Source organism: Pieris rapae, chromosome 21 (assembly GCF_905147795.1).
Source record: "Pieris rapae chromosome 21, ilPieRapa1.1, whole genome shotgun sequence".
In the NCBI taxonomy this organism is placed as follows: Eukaryota; Metazoa; Arthropoda; class Insecta; order Lepidoptera; family Pieridae; genus Pieris; species Pieris rapae.
In genome coordinates, this window is record NC_059529.1 from 5,534,113 (window position 1) to 5,546,638 (window position 12,526).

Here is a 12,526-nt window from a genome sequence, read left to right on the forward strand (position 1 = left end):
GAACTTGTATGTTGTTTTTAACGATGTCTTCTTAAGCGACGTTGAATGTATATGAGTATAGGTAGATTATGACGTGATTCTTGTTTTGTAAAATCGCCTGAATAATTAAAGCCCAATCGAAATCTTATCTCCTTTACATAACTTAAGAGTCCTTCGCATAAGAAATGTCAAGATAAAATAGATTAATGCTATAAACGGATCTCACAATTAACGTGTTGTGTAACTAAAACTTTCGAATGTAATAAAAAAGTACGGTTCACCGGACCTCGTAAAAGTTTTTGCAATGCCCGTGATATATAGATCTGTTAATATTCCGTTTTATTACGGCCTTATCAAAATATTGAATGTTAAATGTACTAAAATTACTCAGTTGGAAAGTTTTTTTAATTGATCGGGGATTTCTTCATGATCTGATTTTTGTAATTCGTGGGAAATACACGTTTCTCACGTTCAATATTGCAAATATATCATAAATGTACATGATTAAAAATTTCGGCGTGATCAATTTTTTTTTCGTTTTCTATTGTACTTCTTTACTGTTCTTACAGATTCGTATGCGGACAGATGGCGCATTATAAATGTCTAATTTTCAAACATTCCGAAGTCGAAAACACTTATATTTTCTCCTTTTTTTACGTAATAGGAGGAAAAGAGGCCGCCGCGGTCGTTATTAAGTATCGTACAAGCAAAATTGTTGTCATGTATAATGATAATACCCCATGATCATATATGTACGAAACCATGTGTTTGGAAAGGGACATATAGATGCTGGGACGCGATGAAGCGGAGCGTCATCTTTTTAATTCAGATAACAACCCTACGGTCTACAGTTCGAATCCCACCTGTACATCAAATGATTTTTGAAGTGAAACTTCTTTAGGCGCATGAAGGTAAAATTATTATGGAACGTCACGAAGATGTGCAGCGTTTTTGTCGAAGAAAAGGGACAGAGCGATTGAGACCGATTGAGAGAGAGTAAGATAGGGATACTGAGAAAATTATTTATTTATTTATTTATTTATTTATTGTATAAATAATCTTAAATAGTAGAAGTTTGTATGGTGGAAACATAAACTGGACACAGTTTTTCTGTCCACCAGGACGTCGAAAATATTTAGTTAATTATAATTAACTTAATAAATATACATGCTATTGGCTGATGTATCTGTTTAGTAGTTACGTATTCGAACTTTAGATGGAAATTTTGTTGCATAAGGTCTGGTGCAATAAACGCAGATTTTTTTACTTATTTATATTATTATTAGCACGTATACAATGCACGCACTTTTTTATACGAGTGTATGACATACATCATGTTTTAGACGCAAAACAAAGAATGTTCAATTATTTTATTTGATAATTATGTGTTGTTATTGGTGCTGGTGTAGTTGTTGTTCTTGTCCTATTCACTACAACATCGATTTTATTTCAACATTTAATTATCTATGGTATCTGTATCAATGCAGAGATCATTCGGCAACAGGTCAAAGATCGCACTATTAATTTCTTTGGACGATTTCTTGAACTTAATCTATGGGATTCTGTCACGATGTGATTGACATTTTGAAATATAGAATTGTCGCAACGAAACATTGAATTCGGGGTTGAGTAATCGAAATCTTGTAATTAATTTTCTAATCACTTGCGGTTCATAATTGGGTAGTTAAATATACAATATTATTTATTTATTTTTAGACTATTAGACATTTTAAATACATTCAAACTTACACTTACGCAATAAATTTATGTAGATTATATTTATGTCGTTATTATTATTTATTTCGAGTTTATATTTTTCTTAATAATATGTTTTTGTTACAGCGTACGAAAACCGCCGCCAAACTGTCTACCGCAAATGAAATTATTCTCAACTACCACGTGGAAGCGCTAATAGGTAAGTCATAAGGACTATGTTGAAATATATTATAGTATAAACGTATTTTAAATCCTTATCGAGACTACTGGCTGAAAGTACTGTGCTCAAATATAATCCTAATAATTAAAATTCTAATACCATTATACAACAACTCAAAATTTTAAAATAAGAAATACTTCACACAATTTCTGTATTCTAAATTTAAATAAATACAAACGCAAAGAAGTTATTTGAATTTCGAATACAAAGTCATCACACGCACTAAGTATAGAAGTTTATGTATTTTCTTTATCATTAGCACATTACAGATAGTGCATTGCATAAATTAAGATGTATAATGAACATAACTGTAACAGGATAAGCAAGAGCTAAAATTAATTCTATCATAGATACACGCCGGGAGATGGCTAAACTTTATAATGGTAGCTTATTATAATAAAACGTGGTCCGAGCACTACATGGTCTGACCTCAGGCGATTAGTCGGCTACTAGTTGTACTATGTAGACTATATAGTCTATGCTACTAGGCCTTAGGGAGGGATAGCGCCGTCATTGCATTTAATAAATATAATTGTACTATAATAATTCATAGATATCTTATAGTTTAAACGGAGGATTTAGTATTAATATTATCACCGAAAATTGATCTAAAATATATAAATATACCAATTTGAAAAGTTGCCAAACAATGATTCCGACCTGTTTTGTCATTCGTCGATTTGAAGAAGAGTACAAAAAAGTATTTATTAAAAAATATTATTCTAACTAATTAAAAACCAAATATTTAAATTTGGAATGTTTTCCACAGACTACATTCATATTATTTCCAAGCATAGAAAATCCAAATATTCAAAAAAGGAACAGTTTATTTGCAGCCAGTACTCGAACTACACGCATCGCACGCTTTGACACAGCGTGCAGAATAAGCGTAACTTGGAAATTCCTTCGCTATTCCAAACATATTCTGCCTTAAACTTATGCAAATAAAGCTAATTTATACGACATTCTCACTTATCAGCTTGTACTGGGGATATCCTAAAAGGATGACTATGCGGCTCGGACACAACCCAAATTCGTTTTCGCTGAATACCGTCGGTATTTCTCCGAAATAGTATAACTGAAATTAAATTAATACTGACTTTAAAGGGACTGAACTTTCATTCTATTTGATTTTGGTCATATTGGCAAGCAAGCTCTGGACTGGAATCTACAATGCGAAAGCAAACCAGGTGAAAAAAATCACCATCCATTACCAGGGCGAAGGAAGCTGGAAGATGTGGAGTGAAGTTAAAACCAGACTGGTATTGTACGCTGGAAGCCGGGCTGGGGCATAGGACCTTAAATCAGTTGAAGTGTCAAATATATCAAAGTCAATCTTTTGGCAAACTTTTTCTTTCTTTTTTATTTGGACCACAAAATTAAGACAAACACATGTCAACATTAACATACATACGAAAACATAAAAAGCGGTGTCGTTCCTAAAACATGTGGACACGACCAGCGAAATCAGGTAAGCTTGACACTTTTAATCTTAATTATCATTTGGAAATTTGTTTAAAATATTAACGGAATACAACAAAGTATTAACACGCGACCGTGCTTATCAAACAACATTGCGGACGACTTTCCCGTAGCGAGTTGATATATCGAAAGCAACGGATCTCTGCGGTTTTCCTACAATTGAATAGTTCGCGGTTTTCTACTCACCTCTCGAGGTACATTAATTATCAAACACAAGTATTCAAACACTTAAAAAGTATTAGAGATTTAAAAGTGCGAATATATTTCAGATATTTATTTATTTAATAATAAGTAATCAACAGCTACTTAACACATATTATTATTCAAAACACAAATACAATACACAAAGCCAAAACAGATTAGACAGATAAAATAAAAAACAGATAACAAGCATTAAAAGACAAAGTGTCATTTAAAAGAAAAACAAAAGAATAAAATTAAAAACTGCAAAATTAAAAAAAAAAGCAACAAATAATACTAAGAAGAATGAAAATGAAAGAATATATATATAATAAATTCTTATATATATACAGATATATTTTTGTGTTTCTTTCGTTGAATATCTGTGAATGTGTTCGTTAGTTAAAATAGGTTACATATATTTATCGAAGTTTACAATTATTTAAATAATTTAACAAATAATACGCGTATACATCGATAGATGTTAAATTTAAATAAATTGTTTCCGAAGAATTAATATTAGGTCTGCATTACTATGCTGGTACTACGGCTCAAAAAGCCTCAGTAATCTCCTCTTGCCCTGTCCCACCAATTGCAGGCTTTCAGCCGCAGCAGGCCTTTCTTCTCTATAGATCCAGTGGATTCAAACTCCAACGAGTAAAAAAGCCCAAACCACAAATAAATAATACAAAATTCAATTCTCTCAATTGATGCGATAAGTAGGTCAAATCAACATCACTTATTTCGACTTTCAAGTAAAGTAAAAGTACAAATAAATAAAAATTTTAAACGCGTGATTGTGTAGGGAATTTTAACTTTGCGATTGTCTAAACTAAGTTAATTTGAAGAAAGTGGTATTGCGTTGAAATCGGGCATGAAGTACGTTGTTCGAGCTGTTTTTTTACTAATTATTAAGTTACACCTTGATGGCTGAAAGTTATATAACATTCGCTTCATTTTTTCGAACTAGCGAACTATGGAATTGACTCCCAGTGGGTGTCTTGAGTCTTCTATTTTACGTCAATTTCCGTCGTTTCGTTTCAATATGCACCACCACTATGTGGAACAAGCTGCCCACGGAAGTATTTCTGAACTGAGGGTCTTTCAAAAGCGTAGCAAATCTTAAAAGGCCGGCAACGCACTAGCGAGCCTTCTGGAAATGTGAATGTCCATGGGCGACATCACTTAACAGATGAGCCTCCTGCCGGTTTATACGACCTTCAAATGTTTAAAGAAATAGACTTCCCCTTTCGGGCTTCCTGTAAGCTCGTTTGCCTCCCAATCTAATTCTCGTAATAACAAATACTACTTTGAAGTGTCGGTATTAAAAAGCAGTAATATTTTAAATTAAATTGTTGCTATTTCCTACTTCGTTGTATTGAGAATTACCTTATTGTATTTGCAATAGTTACATATAACGTTACTAAATCTAGACTGCCAAGACATAAAATAGACCACAGATGCAATAGTCTTCCGCTGTGTAATTGAAAACACATCCGTCTCAGTCTTAGAGTTCTGTACATACAAAGAATTGATTTTAAATTTAGAAGCTACCATCTCGTAGTGTATGTGATTTTGACAAAACATTTAGGCACCGTATTTTTATTAGGATTACACATTTTCAAATCTTTGAATTTGGAATACAATCGTGATTTCTTATATATTCATTTGTTTATTAATTTTTATATGTACGTCAACTGTTTGTGCTAATTTTGCCAATCTGTAACAAAATCCGTATCAATCTATAAGGTGTTTATATAGGTGATAATTGTCACACAAACCATCGTCTACGCATACAAATATGCTTATTATCGCGAAACGTGACTAGAACTATCAAAATGACTACAACGAAAGCCAACACTAATTTGTTATCTCGCCATCAAAGCCTGTAATATTACAAAATAATTCTCTTCCAATTATTATAAACACGAGAACAAGATTAAGTTATAAATACACGAATTTAATAAAGTTATCTTTGAATAATCTGTGTAGAATAATCATAATCTGATAGAATTGCATGAATATTTTGAATTTCGAATAATTTTCACTTTCTGATTAAAGTTATTTTGGAAGAATTTTATAAAATATATGAGTGTTTATTAGCGAATGTAATTAACAGTTACAATCTTATAAACTTACCTCTGAGAATTGGGACATACATAGTTCTGAACATTTTATACATATTAATTTTTTTTCTTAATAGCGTGACAGTAATTTTCAAAGGCTATATTATAAACGCATCAAATGGAACACGTTACAACAGACGCGGAAGTGTTTATGACTTCGCTAATAAAATGTTTAATTATCTATGGTAATAGGCTAACTATTTTATTTTTAAAAGCCGAAACTGACCATTACTCAATCCCCTTTATCGTAATCGCAATCGCTGTTGCAATTGTATTAATAAAAAGCTTCCATGTCTCGAAAATAGGACTAATAAATAATGAAAAGATACAATTTATATGACCATTAGTTAAGACTGAATGTTAGTTTTCAATGAGTTGTGAATCTATAAAGGGACATGTATGTTAGTGACTCTATGCGTCGTTTGACGTTTCGACGAGCTATGTGATAAATTAGTTAATACTTGGGTCTGTGTTAAGTACAAAAGAGCCGACCATATTGCTAATAAATATTATTCAAGCCAAAGGAGATTTCTTTATTGGTAGTTTTTACATTTACTGCGATTAAACTCTTTAACCTATATAAATAAATTTAATTTGATTAACTCAAAGGCAAAAAATTAACTGTAAAAATATTTGAGACATAATTGCAAAGGGTTTTGTTTTTTATTTAGGTTTTTATTCAAGGGAACATTATCTATAAGGTAATACTATTTTAGCTAAGTGTCCCATATGTTGCTATGTACTATGTGTGAAACGTAAAAAAAATATTTAGGCAAAACGAAGTTCGCGGGGCATCTAGTTGTAAATAATTATAAATGCTCAAAATACCATGTTATATTTAACATCTAAACCTAGAAGAATCCCATATGAGCTGGGATCTATATGCAGAATATAAGATTATAGGATAATTTCATTATTAGAAAAACTGCATGTATGACTAAAATATACTTCTTGCCTGCAAAAAAAAAATATATAACAGGGTGGCACCGGTTTTTTTCAAACTTATCTATTTTCAAAACCGTCAACACATTTATTAACTGTTGGCAAGTACTCTCAACTTAAAAAACCAGATCGATTTATTTTGTTTAAGTTCTAATTTTTAAAATTTTAATTCATAAGTTGTCATAGATTATAAAGTATCGTATACATTTGAACCCGTAGTGGCCAGACATAAACACTCTTTTAACACTAAAAGTAAAATAATAATATTATATATTTTTACAGTTTTATAATAATAAGCGTTTGACGGGTGCTGACGGAACAAATCCAGCACTTATAACGGTGGCCCGTGCGCACGAGTACATCAATTATTAGGTCGTGATTGCTTCTGCGCAAGGGGTATAAATAAACTGGTCGTATGCCACGCCAGCTAGTGTAACTGGAATGGGTCACGGAGTACCCTAATAAAGTTAACTATTTTATGAATACCGGTACATGATGTACAGAAATTGATATATACTTATTGTATATCTATAATAATACAATATATTTAAATGTATAAAAGATTTTAGTAAAATTGTATTATATTCGTGATTATGAGGTCCATAAATCATTCTTATTATGTATTCAAATTGCAAAACCCGTTTGCCAATGGGTTGCTTGGAAGACATCACTTATTAGTATCTAATAAGGCCGCCTGTTGCATCCTTCATATTTTTTTATTGTTTTCTTTTAATGTATAAATAAATTTGAAAAATAATCAACTCAACAAATCAATTGATAGTTTCTTTAAATAAACCTCTTACAATAATATCTTTAAGTATTTATTGAAGTTACGAAATCTTTTATTCAAAAAAATATATATTTATATGTCGTTACCGTTCACATTCCAACATTCAACAAATGTAAAAGCGACACAAAAATATCACGACCAAGTAAATATCGTAATTGAATTGCTTTTAAGTAACAAATAGGCTTCGGCCAATTGATATAAGCGTTCGAAATTGCTTTTAAACTTCTATGGAATCGTGACACTACTAAGCACGTGCGACGGAAATTAAAGATACATATTTTATTTATATAGCTATACTAAATAATCTCATAGGAGTCTAAAAAGTTAACTAAAAAAGTTTTCGTCAACCAGTAATTTAAAAGAAGAACCACCTTCAAAATGTTCATCATATTTCATACCCGGTAATAAAATTTGTTTTATTGGATATTCATTTTGTTTTTTTTAATAATTACTTAGTTAAATGCTAAATATAAATGTTCAAAAATATTTCTGATCGAACTCGTCTATAAAAAATATTTCTTGTCTAGAACTAAAATCTTATTTTATACCAACTAATTTAAATATGTCACAAGTTGATGAATTTAAAAAAAAATAATTCGGATTTCAAGACAGTTACACAATCAAAGCCAATTAGATAAACAATCACCTAATCGTCCCTTTTTTTTCAATTGCCTATCTTTAGCAACAATAGCCTTGGTCACGGATAGTTTTCGATTCGCTTTCGCTTCCTCGTTACAGCTAAGTGACGACACCCAGCCCTTACGCTAAACTAGATTTCACTTATATTAATTTGTGCTTAAGTGAATCCACAGATTTGTAAGATCTTTATAAAACGTATTTGAAATTAACAACTAGATTTCGCTTTTATTGATTAAAACCTTCTTTGTCGTTTAATTAAATCTACAGATTAGTAAGCATATCAAAAAACGAACAATGGCGTATTTTTTGCCTATGATTTGTCTAAACGGTTGATATTTTAATACAATCAATCTGTATCTAATAAGAAAGTTAGTATAAAGATAATAACAAATTGTTTAAACATATGTTTAGGGTTTTTGTGGGTGTTACTATATGTTAGAGATAATAATTTATGTATATGCAATTCAAAATAGTTTTGTTAAGTCTTAGTTTTTTTTCTAATAAAACTTAAAGACCAATAAATTCAGCCTCTAGGTTTAATACAATACGAAAATAGAATGCATAAGAGTATTTATTGACTACGTAATACTAAAAATTATAACATAAAAACACGATATCTCCGCATTTTAAATTGAACACAGCTAATGAACCATCGCTATTATAATTCAGTAGGTCAATTCGAAACAATCAACGGACGTACCTCCCGGGCGTCTTATCTGTGCCGATACCCGAAACAAACAAATTCAATTAGGATTAAGAAATTAAACATAAAAGATGCCGCAGATATTCCCCGAATCGAGGTCATCGCACTCGCTATCGAATTACGCATAAATGTATTTCGTTCATTTTCTTTTACGATACCATTTCAGATCAATGCACTTACGAAACTATTGAACGATATTATTGTAAATGTCTTTATTTTAAAATGTGAGAAATTTTGTATGTGACTCGTTTTATGGATCTTAAGGTGTATTCGGCCATTTACTTGGTTTGTAATTGGAGCAGTCATGGTTATCTCTATGGTCGTTAAGGTTATTATGGAGAGAAATGTGGCACTTGTCTACACATTTACCGTACTAGCGTCATATTTATGACCTCGTAGCATAAAATAGTAGCAGGCTTTTGATGGCTACTTTCGTAGAGAAAATTGTTCGTAGAGAAATTTGATGGCCATGTTGTTTTAGTCGTAGTTAATTTTAAATAAGAAATTAAAAGTTATAATAACATGTATCTGTTCTGTTTTGCATCACTCTGTTTTTATCATATTACATGTAGAACTAAACTGTATATAATTTAATATAATAGAGCAGTTAACTGGCTTTAGCGTGCGACTCTCGTCCCTGAGAACGTAGGTTCTATCCCCAATAGACTTTCTTTCTCTGTGCGCATTTAACATTCACTCGAATGGTGAAGAAAAACATCGTGAGGATACCGGCTTACCTGAGACCGAAAAATTGACGGCGTGTGTCAGGCACAGGTGGCTAATCACCTAATTGCGTATTACATTGACAAATGATCATGAAACAGATACAGAAATCTGAGGCCCAGACCTAAAAAGTTGTGAAGGATTATTTTATGTTTATATAAATTTTATATCAGTCTAATTATTTAGATAACCTCGTTGATACTTTAAAATAATGTTAATACTTTGTATTCAACATCTTTATCGCAATCCATTACGAAATGTATTTCAGCATGAGTCTTATCGAAAACCAATCAATATGATATACGTCACATTAAAACGTACAACCTGTAATGAAACTTGGATCGAACTCTAGCCGGCCGGCGATCCCTATTTGGATATCAGATAACAAATCAACACCGCCCCGACATGACATAAACAGAATCTCAAAGGAGACCAACAACTTTCCTTCGATCGAGTTTTCTCGGGCACTCACACTAGCTGACACTGTCGTTTTCAATGATGTTCTATCAAATTACGGGTAGCCAGTGAAATGTGGGAACGTTTTCTTACATTGATAATAGGTATCAGGGTGAAATTGAGCCCCGGGGCGGTAATAGCCCACTATTTGTAAGTTTTCACTGCTCGTTACGCGCCATTGCGTGATGCTGAAGATACTGACGGCTGTTAAATAGAAACCGTATAATGTCATCCTGTTTGCTTGTCAGATACTGGGGATTAATTTGCAGTGTCCACTTTGGTTTAAGTAGAAAATGTTGTTAGTTAATTGCTTCTGTACTTACTTGTTTATTATTAGGCTAGACTATATGTGCCTCCGGGTACGTTTTTGTTATGAATAGAATTAAATAGTGATTGCATACAATAAACAACTTAACTAGTTCATGTATATATGTAAAGTAGTAAAAGTAAATATCTGTTCCTAATGCTATGTTTCCTAAAGAATCAATTACTTTATAATTGCATATATCTAGTGCATCATACGCTTACAGCATTATGATAAAATACGATATATTATTTATACTGCATTAGAAAATATAAAACAGATGTATAAAATTTTCGTGACGAGTTCCCGATGAAACGACAGTTAGCTAGAAGAGATCGGTGAACCCATTACAAGAGGGCACGACCGGCGCGCGCCGCGGGCACCGATCAACTGAGGAAGTGAATACCTGATGCTACGATGCGCACGCGCTGATTTTGCATAAAAGGCAATTTTTACGACCACAAAATATGATCTATCGAGCTTTTAAATCATAAACTACTGAAGGCTGGCTGTAAGTTATCGCTATAAAATGTACCGATTTTAATAGTACAGTTTAATTTTCTGAAAAGTGGTATTCTAAATTTAAATCTTATGTTACCAGAAAGCAGATTTTTTTTAAACTAATATTCACGTATATTAAATTTGAATCCACCTCGACGTCCGCCGTTCCACAACTGTATGCATGTTTTTTAATTATTGCTTATAGTAATAGTGTAGCAAAACTAAAAAGGCCGGCTACGTATTAGCGAGGCAATTCTCTATTGGCAGCCATATAAATTAATATCATGTGTGCTTCCTAGCCGTTAGTTTCCTACATATACTTTTTACCAATGTTACAGAAACTAAACGAAATATGCAGTAAACCGGTAATAAAGCTTTATGGTTTCGCTACGAACAAGAGCCATGTTTACTCAAAGCTAAGCCGCATAGCCTTCAGCTATACAATATCGAGTTCTGCATGACATGACAGTCATCTCCAAGCTTTCCTCTTTGTAATTGGAATTAAACGGTACAAAAGTTAAGCTAATATTTTTTGTAATGAAATCAAATTTAGATAGGTGAATATTTAAAAAAAAATGAAACCTTTGAATTTGGAATGCCATTTTTTTAAATTAATCTATGAACTGTTGAAGTCGATACCGTGGTTTGATCTTAAAACACATCCTTACATTATATAGCGATTATATTCGCTAAGAAAGATCATTAATTTGTTGTAATATATATTTTGGTTTCAATTTGAATTCATAAACAATCTTTGAGACATTGGACAATTTATCTTATGTTCAGTTTAGTTTTTAGTAATCATCAAGACTGCAATATCTCAAAACAAAGCTTATTAGTCATAAAGAAAATAATCAAATCAATTATTCTGAAGAAATTTGAAAGTTAAATAGAATTATTATTAACAATCAACAAGTATTTTATCATCAATTCGAATTTCGAACTATCGAATTGTCAAAGCATTAACTTATGGTCACATAAGTTTTAAGTGAACACGGCCTAGTCATTCACCTGTTAATAGAAATCTACATACTTCAGCGATTTATTGGCTATTTATATGTAACAATGCAGAATATGCAGGCGGCCTATTTCCATCGACATTCTCAAATTGCCGTCAATAGTTAACGATCTAGATGGTTGATACTGGGAAATCTTGATTCTGTTTTAGCTATGCCGCTAACAACATACACAAATAAATTAGTGGAATGTAAAAAATAATAAACTTTTACCTTTGAACAATCAAAATCAAAGTATAGTTTATTTAACATTGTACGCTTATGAATGTAATATAAATGTAATATAAAAGTGTATCTCAAATCACGGGCGTAGACGAGAAGAAGTAGCAATAAACTGTGCATCAATCTTTCTCTTTCTTAGGAACGAGAGTAAAATACCTTATTACTTATAAACAAGAATATAAAAAAAATGTAAGGCTCTTCTGTAAATCTAAGCTAAAAGAAAGAATTTTGTTTGAAGATTTGTATTACGTGTTCACAGTACTAAGGCATATTATGTAAACTATTTTAATCCTCACCCTTTAAAATCCAAGTTATATAATCTAAAAATTTGCGTGCAGCGTCAAACACATTGAAATCTCGCCCAGTTATTTACAGAATATCAAGTACAATAACAGTTTCAAGAGTCCTAAATGAAAACATTATCATAGCAAAAGCAAGCACGAAGCGCACTTAGAAATCGCTTTTCATTTTAGTGTGGTTCAAAATGCTATCTAGGTGTGCAATAATGCATAAATGTGCTGCATTAA

The 12,526-nt window shown here is 31.8% G+C and overlaps 1 protein-coding gene across 1 annotated transcript in view; it reads left to right on the top strand.

Moving 5' to 3' along the window:
- Positions 1-12,526, top strand: part of LOC111000339 (transcription factor hamlet-like) — an 85,662-nt gene that overhangs the window by 33,721 nt on the left and 39,415 nt on the right. The window contains exon 2 of the mRNA XM_022269736.2: positions 1,822-1,894. The gene's annotated coding sequence lies outside the window, so the exon portion shown is untranslated. The remainder of the gene's footprint in view (positions 1-1,821; positions 1,895-12,526) is intronic.